The sequence below is a fragment of the Macrobrachium rosenbergii genome, chromosome 37 (genome assembly GCF_040412425.1).
Source record: "Macrobrachium rosenbergii isolate ZJJX-2024 chromosome 37, ASM4041242v1, whole genome shotgun sequence".
Classification (NCBI taxonomy): domain Eukaryota; kingdom Metazoa; phylum Arthropoda; class Malacostraca; order Decapoda; family Palaemonidae; genus Macrobrachium; species Macrobrachium rosenbergii.
In genome coordinates, this window is record NC_089777.1 from 35,098,666 (window position 1) to 35,116,094 (window position 17,429).

General features: G+C 37.1%; 1 protein-coding gene across 2 annotated transcripts in view; it reads left to right on the plus strand.

Annotated features, from left to right (window-relative positions):
- Window positions 1-17,429, plus strand: part of LOC136825485 (uncharacterized) — a 246,438-nt gene that overhangs the window by 145,375 nt on the left and 83,634 nt on the right. For both annotated transcript variants that reach the window (XR_010849355.1, XM_067082019.1), the window contains one exon: window positions 14,748-14,892. The gene's annotated coding sequence lies outside the window, so the exon portion shown is untranslated. The remainder of the gene's footprint in view (window positions 1-14,747; window positions 14,893-17,429) is intronic.

Sequence of the window (17,429 nt, forward strand, 5' to 3'; positions counted from 1 at the left end):
ACTCAAAAGCAGTATACCATGTTGAAGCCATAAAAACAGTCATAAAAATAGGAAGTATTGGCCTCGCGATTAAGTTAACCAAATCATGAGTCAGCACAGCCAAAAAGCTTACAGCAGCTGGTTCTATAACCCCGCCTTCTCAGGAGGCGTTTTCATGGAAATTCCAGGAAATTGGGGGCTGGACAAAGTGATGTAGTTCTACACCCTCCAATCAAACATACTAGGGAGGGGTCTTTCACACACCCTCCTAAGATCACCTCCAATCAAGTCCTCTAAGGAGAGATTTGAATCACACCCACTACAGTCCTTCCAATCAGCTACTTGAAGGGGAGGCCTTGCTGATAAATCCTTCCAATAAGGTTAGAAGGAGGTGGAGATTGCAGATAACAAGAAACTCAGGGGTCCAACAGGCTGGAGAATGCCAGGGAGAGACAGATCAGAACTGTGTCCTTCAAGGGATAGTATGTCTCCCCTCGCTTCCGTGTTCCCCATATAGACTGAGCCAAGTTAATAGCTCCAGAGTGATTTCGTTTCTATCATTGTAACTTGTTAATTTTGTACTGATCCTTATAATACTAAGTACTAATTAAGGTGAAGAAATTACCGATCTCGTCTCTATACGCCTTTCTGAGAGATATCAATACTTAAATTAATTAATATAAAGAAGATAGCACATCATCAGTGAAGCGATGCTAAGGGACACATCTAGAAGAAACCAAGGTAAGAAGTGAGAGACTAAAAACATACAACAGAGAGAAAGATCCTTTTAACAAATACAAGACATAATACATTATATGTAGCAAAATTAAAAACTAGTTGTAGCAGAACCAACCATCAAGAGAGGAAGGAAGGATGAAAGTCAGAAGGAACAAACCAGAAATGACAAAAGGCAACAGCTCACGTAAGGTAAAGAGTTGTCGAGGAAGACTGCGTGTTCAATTAGGGAACAAGTTGTTTAATAAACAAGGACTTCTGGATTGTCAATAGTTTGTCATTTGGTGCCCATCCCAATATTTCAAAATCTTTGTGTTGTATGTTATGTTTGCATTTATTGGCGTGTTACCTGATGTTGGAAAATTCAGGATTAGCAAATTTGCTACCAGTTCGATAGCTAACGCCCTTATGGCAATCAATTCTGACCCTTAGTAACCTCTGCGTGGAACCCACGTAGGTCCCTAGATTACATGTAGGGCAGTTGAACTTGTACACAACACATGAGGTCATCAAAGCGTCAAGTTTATCTTGGAATTTAAACAAACTACCCAAAGTAAGTGGATTTGTCGGGATCATATTAAATTTAATAGCTGGTATATATTTAAATATGAGTTTTCTTAGTGCATCATAGAAATTTTGGTCATGGATCAAAGGTAGATTTGCATAAAACGGAAGCTTAGGCACATTTGGCAAGGAGACTTTTAGAATAAAAACGTTATTAAGAAGTTTAAAAGATACCTGTGAAAAAGTGTGGTGGGAAAATAATTACTTGTAAAATAATGATGTAAGAAGTGGATTTCTTCGTGAAAAAACTCCCAACTAGATGTCAATGAGAAGGCACGATGAAGTAATGTACATAAAGAGTTTAATTTAAAGACGTTAAAACAGTGACTATAAAAACTTGAACCTAGTCCTGTTAAGGTTCTCTTCCTGTAAACTGAAGTGTTAAAATTATCATATTGTCGTAAGACTAAAACATCTAAGAAAGGTAGTTTATTGTAATTTTACACTCCATAGTAAATTTTATATTTAGGTGTTCCCTATTAATAAAATCAAGAAACCTTTCGGCATCATACTTGGATTTAAAAAGAGCAAAGGTATCGTCAACGTACGTTTTGTAGAACAGCGGATGTTAACTCAAGGGACAGGTGTCTATAAAATGCTCCTCCAGGGAGCACATAAAAATGCCTGCAAATATGGGCCCTAATGGAGAACCCATAGCCATAACATCTATTTGAGAGTAACAATTGTTATTGCAGTTGCAATAGTTTCTTAAAATTAGAATTACTGACATTTTTGAAAAGAGTGTCAGTTTCAGGAAAGAGTTTGTTGACAATTTCAATAGTTTCATCCACAGGTACGTTGGTAAACAAAGACTCAACATCATAACTGACCATAAAGAGGTCTGAGTCCTGGCTAAGTATGGCTTCTTTGAAGTGGAAGGAATTTTCGATATTATATCCGAGGTTTATTACCTTTCTACACTAAATAAGAATACTCTCTATCAGGGGAGAAAGCAGGGGAACAAGGAACTTAGCTAACCTGTAATTCGGGGTATCGTATGACGCTAGTATAGGTCTGATGGGAAGCCCTCTTTTGTTTGTTTTAGGAAGGCCATACATAATGCCATAAGTAGAACCGGTACCATAGAGAGAATGGTATTTTTCCTCAGTTATAATATTCTTATCTTTAAGACACTTTAAAAACCTGTTGATCTAGTCTTTAATTTTAATAATGATTGCAAAGTCTAGTTTACCTAGGAGTTTGAATTTTGTGTTGTCTTTCAGAATGTTTTCAACCTTAGCAATATAATCTGATTTGTTTAGTAAGACAACGCCCTTACCTTTGTCTGGGCGAGTGATTACTAAGGTGTCATTCTTAGCTAATTCCTTAAGTATGTACAAGTTTTTTTTGGGGGGAAAAAAGGAACCCAATGGGTTGTAAGTTTGCTAAGGCATTCTGTGCTAGAACATGTTTATGAAGAAGCTACTAAAAAACTATCACAAATGGAAATTAATCTTAAGCTGACAACTCAAGCCGAGACATTGCAAAAAACTGTTATTCAGAATTTGTCATTTGTCGATTGTTTTATTTTTAAATATTTGCTCACTAAAAATATGGAAGGCTTTGTTTCAGAAGTCCGGTTGGTTCACGAGAGGAAACTGTCTAAACTTGGTATCAATACCCCTATATTCAGTGCCAACAAGAAAACTGTTCAATTTCTCTTGTTGTAAATTAACCCAAAGGGAAGAATTCCTCGTCTTATGATTTGGATTTCGATTTGCCCTGTTGCAAACCCAATTACAATCAGTTTTATAGTTCGCTTGAAACGCTTTTTTCCAGGTTAATCAACTGAATATTAATTTTGACATTTCAGGATTACGCACTAAATTACAGGTTCTAACACAAAATACCTTTTAACAAACTTACAACAGAATTGATTGCCATAAGGGCGTCAGCTATCGAACTGGTAGCAAACTTGCTAATCCTGAATTTTCCAACATCAGGCAACACGCCAATAAATGCAAACATAACATACAACACAAGATTTTAAAATATTTGGGACGGGCACCGAATGGCAAACTATTGACAATCCAGAAGCCCTTTATTAAACAACTTATACCCCAATTGAACACTTAGCAGTCTTCCTCGACCACTCTCTACCTTTCGTGAACTGTTGCCGTTTGTCATTTGTGGTTTGTTCCTTCCTTCCCCTCTTGATGGTTGGTTCTGCTAGAAGTAATTTTTAATTTTGTTACATATAATGTATTATGTCTTGCATTTGTATTTTAGTGCTTTTAGTGTTAATTTCATTTTTTTTGTCTTTATAGCTTGAAAATGAAACCTTTGTGTTTTGAAACGTTGCAATAAATGTATTTTATGTGCCACCTGAGATTACTTCCTCCCTCAACCGTCTTCTGTTCGAGTTACTAGTAACCACCACATCTTAGAACTATAATGTACACATACACACACACATATATATATGTGTGTGTGTGTGTATGTATGAATTTTTATCACATCACCATGACATGTTATATACAAATATTAAGCTACAAATGTCGTTTAGTATCCAATTCGCGTTACTTCGGGAGTATTACCTAAGGGGAATTAAGTGATAAATATTTTGGAGCCTAGGTGATTCGAACACCCGACGTTCTAGACAGCCCAGTGGTCTAGAACGTCGACTGGAAGTCGTTGTATATTGAATGTTATATATAAACATATTAATTTGTGTACCCCTCTATACATTTTAATACATGTCTGTGATTAGAATATTCACAATAAAACAAATCTGTTTCATTTAAGCCTTAATGGTATTAGGAACGTCTCCTGTGGGTTGAACCATGTTGCGCTTTGGTTTCTTCGATGATTCAAAATATTCTTGAATTTGCTCGAGAGTCTTCCCCTTGGTCTCTGGGACGACAAAGCAAGTGACGAAACTGCAGAGCAGACTTATGCCTCCAAATGTGAAGAAGACCGAGTGCGCGCCAAAGACCTCCTCGAAAAAGGGGTAGATCTGGTCAGGAGTGATACAAAGTCAAGATTAGTTGGAAGCTGGTTCGGATTCATGAGGTGTGAAAAAACAATAAATTTCGTCTTTCTCCATTTTCCCAACAAACGTACTCAACAGTTTATGAATTAGATGTTTATAGGCTACATATCGTCATCCAGCCCATGGCCAGCCTTTCTCAGCACAGGCCCCTTTTGAAACTATGAAGGTACATCGATTGGAGATTCAAGACAGTGATCAATGTTTCAAGGATTGGGCCATGCCGTCCATACCCTTTTTTACATAACCATTATTTAATGCAGTATGGATACGCTTTTAATTATAAATTTAATGAGAGCACAGAGTCACTTTTATTGAATCTAATGGGGCTCACCTAATAAGAGGAATTTTGCTGAAAGAAAATGGTTGCAGTTAAGTAGCTGAGCTTCTGTACATGGATAATCAATAATGCATTAAATTTTTTTCTGGATAAATAATTCTTTTTGGTCAAAATATTAGTCCCCTAAAGTCTAAAAAAAGTCAGTGATGTTATTTAAACATTATCAACACTTAGTATATAAAAGGAAATTGTGATAGTAGTAGGATAAAAGGTGCTATTTGGCATCCTGGCATCCTGAACAATTGGGGTCCTGGCGTCCTGAACATTTGGCGTCCTCAAGAAAGGGTGTCATTTGGCGTCCTCAATTATTATTATTATTATTATTATTATTAATTTATTTATTTTATTTTTATATTTTTGCTGAAGAAAATAACATGCATATATAAAAAAAATTATGTAGTAAGTAGGGTAAAAAGGTGCCATTTGGCGTCCTGGCGTCCTGAACATTGGCGTCCTCAAGAAAGGGTGTCATTTGGCGTCCTCAGTTGTTATTATTATTATTATTATTATTAAATCTTCTTCACATTATTATTATTATGTTTATAAAATATTATTATTATTATTATTAATTTATTTATCATTTTTTATATTTTGCTGAAGAAAATAACATGCATATATAAAAAAATAATATGTATTATTATTATTATTATTGCCAATTATGAATTATATGACGAGATAGACCACTATTATTATTTATTTCAATTTTATGACTGATGAGTTGAACCAGTATAAACTATCTGCATATAAAAAAACTTTATCGATAAGAGTGTGATTAAAAGGAGCCACCTCTGAACTGATATTAGAGAGACCCACTGCGTGACTCATCAACAGCTGTGTGACTGATAAGAGTTGAACCAATATAAACTATCTGTTATTAATCCCACTTTATCGATAAGAGTCTGATTAGGAGGAGGAGACACCTGCTGAACTGATATGGCTAAACTGATATTAGAGAGACCCACTGCGTGACTCATCAACAGCTGTGTGACTGATAAGAGTTGAACCAATATAAACTATATGTTATTAATCCCACTTTATCAATTAGAGTCTGATTAGGTATCTGCTGCTGATGTGATTTAAACCCACTGTGTGACTCATGAACAGGTGTATGACTGATAAGAGTTGAATCGTTATAAACTATCTGTTATTAATCCCACTCTATCGATAAGAGTCTGAGTAGGTATCTGCTGCTGATATGATTTAGACCCACTGCGTGACTCATGAACAGCTGTATGACTGATAAGAGTTGAACCGTTATAAACTATCTGTTATTAATCCCACTTTATCGATAAGAGTCTGATTAGGAGTGACATCCTGCTAGATAACGTATGAGTTTGGCGAGACGGACATCAGTTCACAGAACGAGTAGCTATACTCCACAACATCCCGCCAGCAGAGATGGGTAATTCCAGTAGCTCCAGCAGTGGCGATGACAGCTTGAGCAGTAGTGAACAGCTTATGCCATGGGATTTATTAATACCATTAGTGGCAAAGACATTGTGTAGGAGGAAGAGTAGCGCTAATGGCGGAAGAAGAAGAAGAAGAAGAAGAATATTGCCACTTTTACATATAAAACTTTCCATTTTATAATTAAAAATTCACCACAGTCATTCTAACTACTCCTCCGCCGAGCAAAGCAATGGTAACCTTTGTAGGAGAGAACACAGCTATTCCCGCATCTGGTAAGAATAATTCATTTTGACCAGTCTCCATAAAATAAAACATTGTCACCTTTTACATATAAAACATTCTTTTGATATTTTTAAAATTCACCACAGCCACCTTTATTTCGCAGCCTCCTCCTCCTCCCCTTCAAATGCCTTTGTCGCACCTCCACCGAGTGAAGCAAATGCGATGGAAACATCTGCAGTGAATGGTGGAAGACATTGTCAAGTAGGCGGCACCAAACAGCGAGTGTCCCAGCAGCAGGAAGCACCGTTGCTTGACAGGGAAGGAGGGGTAGGCAACCGGATTGCGAGTGCCATCACATATTCGACTGCGGTGGGAACGCACGTCGATGTGACAATGACACTCAGACTTAACCGAATGCAACTCGCCGAGGAGGTTATACACACTCTCAACAATCTGAATGTAAATTGTGCCATGCTATACTTGTGCATTGTCATCAGCAGAGAGAGAATGACGGGTGCCAGTGCCACTCGTGAAACTGGTACTTTTTACATTAATGCCCTACCAGTGTTAACATTGGTGGACACTGCGCTTGATGTGATAGACGAGGCTATCGAATATGTAGCTAGCAATCTGGAGGATAGACTAAACTTGAATGAAGGTTCAGGTTGGCGCATCACATCGTTGCGCAGTGTACAGATCAAGATCTCCCAGCGAGAATTGGTGAACATGGCCAATTTTCGAGAGTATCCTGCAGGAGTTGGGGTGGTGGACAAATCGTTAACATCAATTCGGGGTACAACTGTGTCATTACAGCGTTAGAAGCATACAGCATACTCGAGGGAAATGATGATCCTAACTGCAGCCTCACACGAGATGTGAAAAGACGAATAAACTTGAAATGCCTCACCATTAAACACACGCCTGATATACCTGTGAACAGTGATACCTTCAAAACGTTAGAGAAGGATAGCAACCTTAATATTTATGTATATAAATTGAGTGAAGTGGGAAAAGGACAGAAAAAACATTGGGGGGCAATAAATCGTCTCCCCGACTAGTTCCTTTACTGTTGATCACTGATGACCATGTCGCCCTCATCAAGGATTTGCCAACCTTCGTTGGTACTTTACACCATTTGAAATCAGGTAGGCGTGACTATGCAGTGGGCGTGTGTTACAATTTCCTCACTCTCTTCAAAACTCCAGCCATTCGCGATGCTCACACCCAAAGATGTACAACCCGAACCACCGTTCTATACCCTGAACCTGGCCAGTTTAAACAGTTCACCAAAGTGAAAGCGCTGAATAAAAGCTCACACATCGCCTTCTTAGATTTTGAGGTGTACAACAGACAGCCGGAAGAAGAAGATGAAATTCCGAGAATTGTTTCGAAGCAGAAAGCGTACGCCTATTGCTATGTCATCGTTGATGGTAGAAGTGGCGAATACTGCGTACACAGTACAGATGTCTAAATCATATCAGCAGCAGTGTGTCGACGATTTTCTCAATAAAATTGCGAGAGGCTGGGCCAGGTTATGTGAGGAAATTAAATGTGAAACAAGTTGAAAGATCCCTGCCCAATTTAGTGCATAATTTATCATATGATGCCACCCTCATCTTGAAAGAAGCGTCTGCCAATCACAACTTTGAAATTTTGAAATGCGATGTGGGTACATTTTATGCCCTGAAAACAGGTAACATCCGATTGATGGATAGTTTGAACATGATAAGAGGATCGCTTTCCAGTCTCGCTTCGAGCCATATTAAACAGGGGTCACTGGAAATCACACGTTGGATGTTATCCAAACATCCTGACGAGTGCACCGAACTGGTTTTAAGTACGGGTAAACAGTATTACCCCTGTGATTATGTCACAGGTTTCAACATGTTGAAAAAACCAGTTGTCCCTCTTAAAGTGCATCTCAATTCCTCACTGTCGGGGGAAAGCATACCCGACGAAGGATACGAGCACGTCTGCAAAATGTGGAAGGCTGCAAAGTGTACTAACCTGCTTGATTATACCATTTTATATTTGGTTATGGATGTGGGATTATTGAGTGATGTTTACTCAGCTTGGAGGAATGCTGCTGACGCGCAATTTGGATTAGACCCGATCTATTATTTAACCTCTACCTCTCTCTCTCTAGATGCATTTCTTCACTCTTCGCGAACGCACCTCCCCCTAATTTCTGACGGGAAAACTTACCAGTTGATTTCCAACAACATTAGGGGCAGTTTCTGCAGTCTAGTTCAAAGACATGCCATAGCCAACAATCCCGAGTTAAATCCTAATTTTAAAACGGGTGACAAACAATCATATATATTATATGTTGATTTCACTAGTCTTTATCCCACAGTCATGAGCAGATATAAAATGCCTCTGAATGAAGTAACGGAGCTCTCCCCCACCAAACTTGAGAGTTTTATCGCCAGCGATATCACGAGCATCAATTCGCAGGGAGAATACGGTTATTTCATCCTCCTCGATACCAAGAAGGTTAGAGACGATGTCGCCCTCTGGACTGATGACTTCCCTCTGGCCCTGCACCATATAAACGTGACTTTCCAACACCTCTCCCCATACACTAAAAGTCTATTGGAAAAATTCAGTGTGAAGCTGCCTAAGAAGAATGTCAAGCTGGTGGGTACACATTTGCCAATGTGCAACCATCTGATCTGTCTTCCTCTTTTACAGACGCTGATAAGACTCGGGTTGGAAGTGGAGAGGATAAGGAAAGTTTACAAGTTCAAGCAGGGATATTATTTGAGGGAATACATCACTGAGAATGCAGAGGAGAGTGAAAGAAATGGACCCCAACAAGAGGAACACCATCAAAATCTTGATGAATGGTCTTTTTGGTGTAACCATTAAAACCCTTTAAACTATTCCACCAGGACTGTTGTTACCACCAACGAAACCTCGCTGCTTAGAAATGTGTCTATGCACGTAAAAAATCTTTTGAGAGGTTGGAGGAATATCTGTACATGGTGAATCACTGCAAGGAGAGACTGTCACAGCTGAATCCCCGATCTATATCGGATTCAGCATACTGGATCTGGCAAAGGACATGATGTACAAGTTCCGCTACGATGTTCTTCAAAAACTGTATGGCGAGAGAGTTAAGCTTCTGTACACTGACACCGATAGTTTGATCTTCTCCCTGGAAATGGACGATCTCACACGCGAATTAAAGGATGTGCTCAAACCCCATTTGGATTTGAGTAACTTCCCTAAAACTCACATAGCATATGACAGTTCACACCAGGGAAAACTCGGACTTGTTAAAGTCGAAACAGGAGCTGAACTCAAAAGAGAATTCATCGGTGTTAAACCTAAAGTGTATTCTTACGAAACACAAAACAGTCGGTGCAATGCTTTAAAGGGGATTCAAAGTTGCAGCCAAAAAACCATTAGTCACAGTCAATACCTGGATGTAATAAAAAATAATGAAATTATGCACACTACAGTGCACAATTTGCAGATGATGCAGGGAACAATGTGTCACACCCAGCAGAGAAAGGTAGCTCTATGTCCTTTAGAGGACAAGAGATATTACCTTTCTCCATTTAAATCTTTCGCTCACGGGTCTCTCTCATATCAGTTCGGAGCCTTGACACCTTTTCCCCTACTTATTGTAATTTTTTTATATATGCATGTTATTTTCTTCAGCAAAAATATAAAAAAAAAATAAATAAATAATAATAATAATAATAATAATAATAATAATAATAATAATAATAATAATAATAATAATAATAATAATAATAATAATTGAGGACGCCAAATGACACCCTTTCTTGAGGACGCCAAATGTTCAGGACGCCAGGACGCCAAATGGCACCTTTTACCCTACTTACTACATAATTTTTTTTATATATGCATGTTATTTTCTTCAGCAAAAATATAAAAATAAAATAAATAAATAAATAAAATAATAATAATAATAATAATAATAATAATAATAATAATCAAATGTTCAGGACGCCAGGACGCCAAATAATAACTACATAATTTTTTTATATATATGTTATTTTCTTCAGCAAAAATATAAAAAAAAATAAATAAATAAATAATAATAATAATAATTATTATTATTATTATTATTATTATTATTAAATTATTGAGGACGTCAAATGTTCAGGACGCCAGGACGCCAAATATTCAGGACGCCAGGACGCCAAATGGCACCTTTTATCCTACTTACTACATAATTTTTTTTTATATATTCATGTTATTTTCTTCAGGAAAAATATAAAAATAAAATAAAAAAAAAAAAATAATAATAATAATAATAATAATAATAATAATAATAATAATAATAATAATAATAATAATAATAATAATGATTGAGGACGCCAAATGACACCCTTTCTTGAAGACGCCAAATGTTCAGGACGCCAAATGGCACCTTTTACCCTACTTACTACATAATTTTTTTATATATGCATGTTATTTTCTTCAGCAAAAAATATAAGAATAAAATAAATAAATAATAATAATAATAATAATAATAATAACACCCTTTCTTGAGGACGCCAAATGACAGTAATTTCTTGAGGACGCCAAATGTTCAGGATGCCAAATGGCACCTTTTACCCTTTACTACATAATTTTTTTATATATGCATGTTATTCTCTTCAGCAAAAATATAAAATAAAAAATAAAAATAAATAATAATAATAATAATCATAATAATAATAATAATAATAATAATAATAATAATAATGAGGACGCCAAATGACACCCTTTCTTGAGGACGCCAAATGTTCAGGACACCAGGACGCCAAATGGCACCTTTTACCCTACTGATAGTAATGGAGGGCTTCTAAATAGGTACAAACTGGAAGGCACTGCCTGACTGCTGACGCCACATCATGAACGGGAGAAGTAGCATTTACTGTTCTTTAAAATTTGCTTCAAAATAATGTAGATAATGGTTCTAAAATTGACCATGATCAGATGTAGAATGTATACGAAAGAAATTCTAACGCAATGTATGAGAGAAATTATATGGAAATGGTTTACTTACTAGAAATCAGACTACTATGGAAACACTTTCTCAATTTTTAATCATTTCAGTAATGCTGAAGGGCCCAGTGTAGAAAAAAATCAAATATCAAGAAAAACAGAGATACGGAATGCAGGAAGAATGCAACAATCTTACCTGTAAGACTGCAAAAGATAATAACCGGCCAAAGAGTAAGTTAACTGCACTCATAGTTGATCTCATCGTTGTGTTGAAAAGTTCAGCTGACAGAAGCCAAGGTAAGGTTAAACATCCAAGGCAGTAGCCAGAAACAGCAACCAGCACAGAGACAATAGGTGCCCAAGGTGGCCAGTTGATTTCCAAAACGTCATTTACGAAGTAACAAAGGCCGAGGAATACTGTTGCTATGCCTGTGATGAATGCTGAACAAATAATGAGAGGGCGACGCCCGAGGCGATCAGCTATAAGGGCACACACGGTTGTAAAGACGACTTGAACTAAACCGGTGATGATAGTGGCCATGCGGTGATCTTCCACACCAGCAGAAATGAAGATCTTCCCAGCAAACACAATGAGGATAGTACCACCACATATTTGTCGCAAGCTACTCAGGAATAGGGTGATTAAGAGTGGCTTTCTCGTACGTGGTCTCCACAACTCTCGATACTCGACCTTTTTGCCCACAGAATCGAGTTTGACCTTCATTTCGGCAATATCTGCTGCAGAGTCGTAGTCTGTCCCTCGTAGCCATCTGATAGATGCCTTGCAATCTTCCTCCCTTCCCTTTAAGAGATACCAGTAAGGGGATTCAGGTACCACCCACAATACAGCAAGCATCAAAATTGTGGGAGCTAAGCAAATGTAGCAGGCAATACGCCATGAGAAAAATGCCCCAGCTAAATAAGACACAACTATGCCTACTGAAACGAATATTGATGATAGAAGCCCCAAAGTTCCTCGCAGACGAGCTTCAGTTACTTCACTCCAGTACACCTAAAGAAAGAGTTTTTAGTTTATGATGAATCATCTGTCAAGAGTTGAAATTCTTTTTAGGAATTGTCATGCATATGTTACGTTTTTGTGAAATCATATAACCAATAAATTCATTTGTTATTTAACTCTAAAAAAATTTTCAAATGGGACCAAAAGGTTTTGTTTGGCAAGATTTTATTCAGATACTCACTACTTATAGAAAATGGGTTGATTTTTAAAGTTAAAAGTTAGATATACCGCTAGTGCTTGAATGATGTACTTACTGGTCCCGTAGAATATATAAAAGCAGTTGTAGCACCACAGATAAATCTGCCAAGCAATATAATATTTGCATTTGGGGCAAAAGTAACGGTTAACCATCCTGCTGACAAAATGGGAGCCGTAACCATGAGCAAAGTCCTCCGTCCAAGCCAATCCATTAGTCTCCCAGCAAAGATACTTCCTGCCATGCAGGCTAATGAAGTGATGCTACCTGGTGAGGGATAGAAAGGTGACTTCTTGTGTTTTATGCAATTTAGAGCTCTTAAGGATATGAGAAGTTATTCAGAAATTTTCCTTGCAGAGGGAATATTTTGGCAGTTTTCAGACAAATATGCTTTCCTGGCTCATGGTTATCAGTTTTGACAGTAACAGCTTAGTTCTGCAGAAGAGTATCAATTTATTCGGCATTATATTCGCAACAATACTTGTTGAAAGTAAGTGGTTTTGAGTTGAATCTTAAAGAATTTAAGACAGAAGACAGACTGTTACAGGAGAAGCACAATGTACTACTGTGCACAAAAGTCGGTTCCCTTAGCCATCCAGAGAGTGAACACGAATCCGCTGACTATGAAACACCGAAGCAGTTGAACAAGTAATTAATGGAAGACCCAACAGATGTCGCACCTTAGGGGCATATGGGAACAGGAAGGAGGAGTGGGAAGCAGCTATTTTTCTTGAGCATTGAGTAAAGTCTCCAGATTCTAATATCGTTAAGAAAGTGTTCGTAAAGTCTTTGTTGTTGACGATACTGGGTTTGAGTGTAAAATGCGCAGCTAAGGAAATATGCGAAATAAATATGAGAATAAAGGTGCTTAGTAGGTAGTATTTATGAATTAGTATTTCCTATAGGTTATCGTATCTTATCAGCAGACATGACTGTCCACAAGATAGAAACAAAACATTTCAGCAGCAGTGTTTGCTGTGGTGTTCTATAATCTGCAAGCCCCTCTTATAAAAAAAAAAAATTACAGCAGCAAATTAGCAAAATTTTCAGTTCACTTACGTTATTGAGGTTGCAGCCACAAACTGCTGCTACTACATCCTCTATATGTAAATATTCATAGATCTGTTATATTTAGTTATATTGCGTGATTGGGCCAATATCCATTGTAAATGTGGGCGATATGAGTGATGAAAACCGAATGCCAGTTTTTAGCCACTTACAAATTATGGCTATACGTAATTTTTTTTTAAATACTAACACAAAATGAAAGATTCAGATATTTTCACCAATGTAACAAATACATATTCAGTAAAAAGATGGCAAGAAAGAAGCAGAGAAAAAATATTAATAATAACTCAGAGATAAAGAAAAAAATTGATAGGAGAGATATGTTTCTGGGTAAGTGGTAGTCTAATAGACGTAACTAGCGAATGATTTTTTTTAGTGTGTGTTCTTTGGCGGTTCTGTTGGCGGTGTGAGGTTACAGCAACGAAAATGGTCTGTGAATTGAATAATCTTTTACCTGTCCAGTTGTGATTATTGTTAATGCAGAATGTTATGGTCATGAAAACTATTAATCCACAAAACAATATTATGGTTTTGACACTAAATTAACATAACAGTCTAGACTAAAGGTTTAAGCAAGATGCTACCCATACCTGTGGTAAGAGGTATACCTTTGGTAGGAGGTGACTTGGGACACACACAAATGTCAGTGCAGATTGTGCACGATAGTACCTAGGGTACTTTAACATTTTTCATATTTGATAACCCAACAAATATTTATCCATTGTTTAAACATTATCTTATGTAGGTTGTGACTGGATTTGCATTTTCATAATTTACTAATGTTTGTCGTCTACTGAAGAAACACATGCTGTACTAGTTGCATGTGTCAGTATTTCATTAGAACATGAATGTAAAAAACATTTAAAAGAAGTATAATGGTTTCTTATTAACAAGACACAGTTCACCTTATATGTTGCAAATTTATTCTAAATCCAAAACTAACTTACTGCAATGGTTAGGTTCCAACGACCAGCTGATTAGCCTAAATGAAATCTGTATTATTCGAAATTCCCAGGGAAGAGAGCCAGTGCTGGCATAAGGAGGCCAGCTTAATCATCAGCTACAACAGTGTTTTTGAGAGTTTTAGATGACCGAAATAAATATTTTTTTATCCTTTATCATATTTTTAATTGTAAATTCTGCCATTCAAGCCTAGGTTAAGCTATCATAGCCGTTTATTTTTTTTATTGTCTTTACTCTTCTTGTTCTTGTGCAAGTAACTGTAAGCAAAGAAAATGGGTTTTCTTTATAACAGCTCACCAATCCAGGCCACTTCTGCTGTACCAACTACAAGATCAGGGTCTGCTTCAATAGATGGTATAGTCAATGCTGTCCATCCATTCACTGTTGCTGCAGAGAGGGTGCCCAAAGCTGCTGCAAAACACGCCAAGCCCTGTAAGGTAATACAGACGTTTTGATTCTTGATTTTAAAAGATGGTAACTGGAGGTCGATGAATGTCGGATTGCTATTCAAATACATTTATGTGAAATTAGTGCATTGGCAAGTGCACCCACTTGCGTATATATATACACACGTACATATACATATATGAGTAAATATATAGATAAAAATATTCATATAATTAAATGTATATGCATATATATATATATATATATATATATATATATATATATATATATATATATATATATATATATTAATTATGATGTTGTAATAGCTATCAATGCCTTCTTAACTTCCCTGCCACCAGACATCAAATTCTTCATACGCTTTTTGGATCCAAAACGCAAAGATTTGAAGTTAAGACAGCATTTGGCTATTAAAATTACAACAATTACAAAGATTCTACCCATATATATATATATATATATATATATAGTGCAGAAATATGAAGAAATTATGATGTCCAGTAGAAAGGAAATAAATATGGACCGGATTTCCCAATCAGAATGCGGTACCATGGTTAAGAAGGAGGAGAATGAAACAATGGTACCTCGTTCAGATTAGCCCGATTTCCAATGTCTCCTGACAGGTTCATATTGTTGGTTTGATTGATGGGACCCATGTTCGTTTCCTGCAACCAGACATCATAATTTCTTCATGATCTTTTTCTTGCACTTACACAGTATCTTGTAAACTCCGGCTTCTTCCCTTTTTGATGGATTTGGGATAATAGTGAAATACAGGGCATGTCATTAACTGGAGTGGGGCGGAGTTGGTTTTCAAGAGTAGCTGTCCGTTCAAAAGAAAATGCTGAATCTGCTATCATCAATCAAACCAAAAGAATCATTTAATCCTCAGACCCCTCTTGAAGAAGATGACCCAAGAAAGACAGATCATCATTGTGGCCAAAACCACTAGGAAAATTAAAACAATTACATATGTGTTTGGTAAAAGGGTGACCAGTAGATTCTACATATATATATTGTATATATATATATATATATATATATATATATATATATATATATATATATATATATATATATGTATATATATATATATATATATATATATATATATATATATATATATATATATATATATTATATATGTGTATATATATTGTTGTAGAGCTGGAGGAGGAATGAAACAGGTAATAGACCAAATTCTTTCGTATATTTGACCCTGAGGAGGTGTGAAAAATACACTAGAGCACTTGGTCAACTCCTTGTTTCATTCCTTCCTCCAGCTCTATGACAACATAGAATATCGTAAGTTTAAGCTATAGATCGTCAATGTATATATACATATACTGTATATGTATATATACATTATATATATATATATAAAGAAGAAGATATATATATATATATATATATATATATATATATATATATATATATATATATATATATATATTACAGCCTGTAACAGAAAGGCGTTCTTTCTTCTTTATCCATTTATTATTACAACCGACTTTTTCTTCTTTTTTCCATTTATCTCTTGATACATCTTCCAGGTTGAAAAAGTCGATGAACTTAAACAGTAATTGTGTATAAACACTAAAAGGTATACACATTATATACTTAACACCATGTTAAAGGACAATTAAAAAGAAAAAAAAAAAGGACAACCTGAAAAACACTTGAAAGATTACCCACACTGGTAGTGTAAAGCAAACTGACACCATTGCCCCTTCTTCAATGCCTGCTGAGGAACCTGTGGCAGGCAAAACAGTTAAGGTCTGGACTTCTTGGTAAGGCAAGGACAACTATGACAGGTAATGTTGATTGGAGATGGTCCCTAGCATCCTATCATCATCCTGAACCACTGGTCCATGGGACCATAGAATGTAATATCTTTTCCTTCTTTACCATTGTCTGCAGGTGTGTGTGTGTGTGTGCAGTAAAAGAGGAGGAAGGCACATCAGGGGCCAAGAAGCTTTCCCACTTGGGTTCAGTGGCCCCCTCTTTTCCCCCTTTCGAGTATCATTATGTAAAGGAGGCAATCTCCTGCAACCTCAGAGCAGTGGAAGAGACTGATTCCACCTCCCTCCACCCCCCAATACCCTCCCTAGCAGCCTCCTTCATCTCCTGCCCTACCTCAGGACAATGCTGTAGTGATAGGTCCTCCTCTAGGAAGAGTAGGTGGAGCAGTTCTGACTGGAGCTGGACTACAGGACAGATCAGGTTGGTAAGGAGCAGTTCTATGGGTAGAAATGACTCCAGGGTGAGAAGCTGTTTTCCCACCATGGCGTAGAGAGTCATTGATATGTTCCCACAGCCGTTGGAGGTGTTCCCGTTCCAGGTGGCGAGTGTGAGAAAGGAAGTCTAGGAATTGATTAGAGCGATTGCACAGGTTTTCCCGAGAGCAGTGTAGTTGTCTCATCCCTCTCCAGTTCCCACCACCCAGAACATTGTTCCTCCCCCACCAGACCTACAGAAATGAGACTGAAGAACTCCCCTCCATGTGTGCTGCCCAGCTTCCACCTGGTGAAGAGGGGCCACCATGGCATAAAAGTTTGGCTGCATT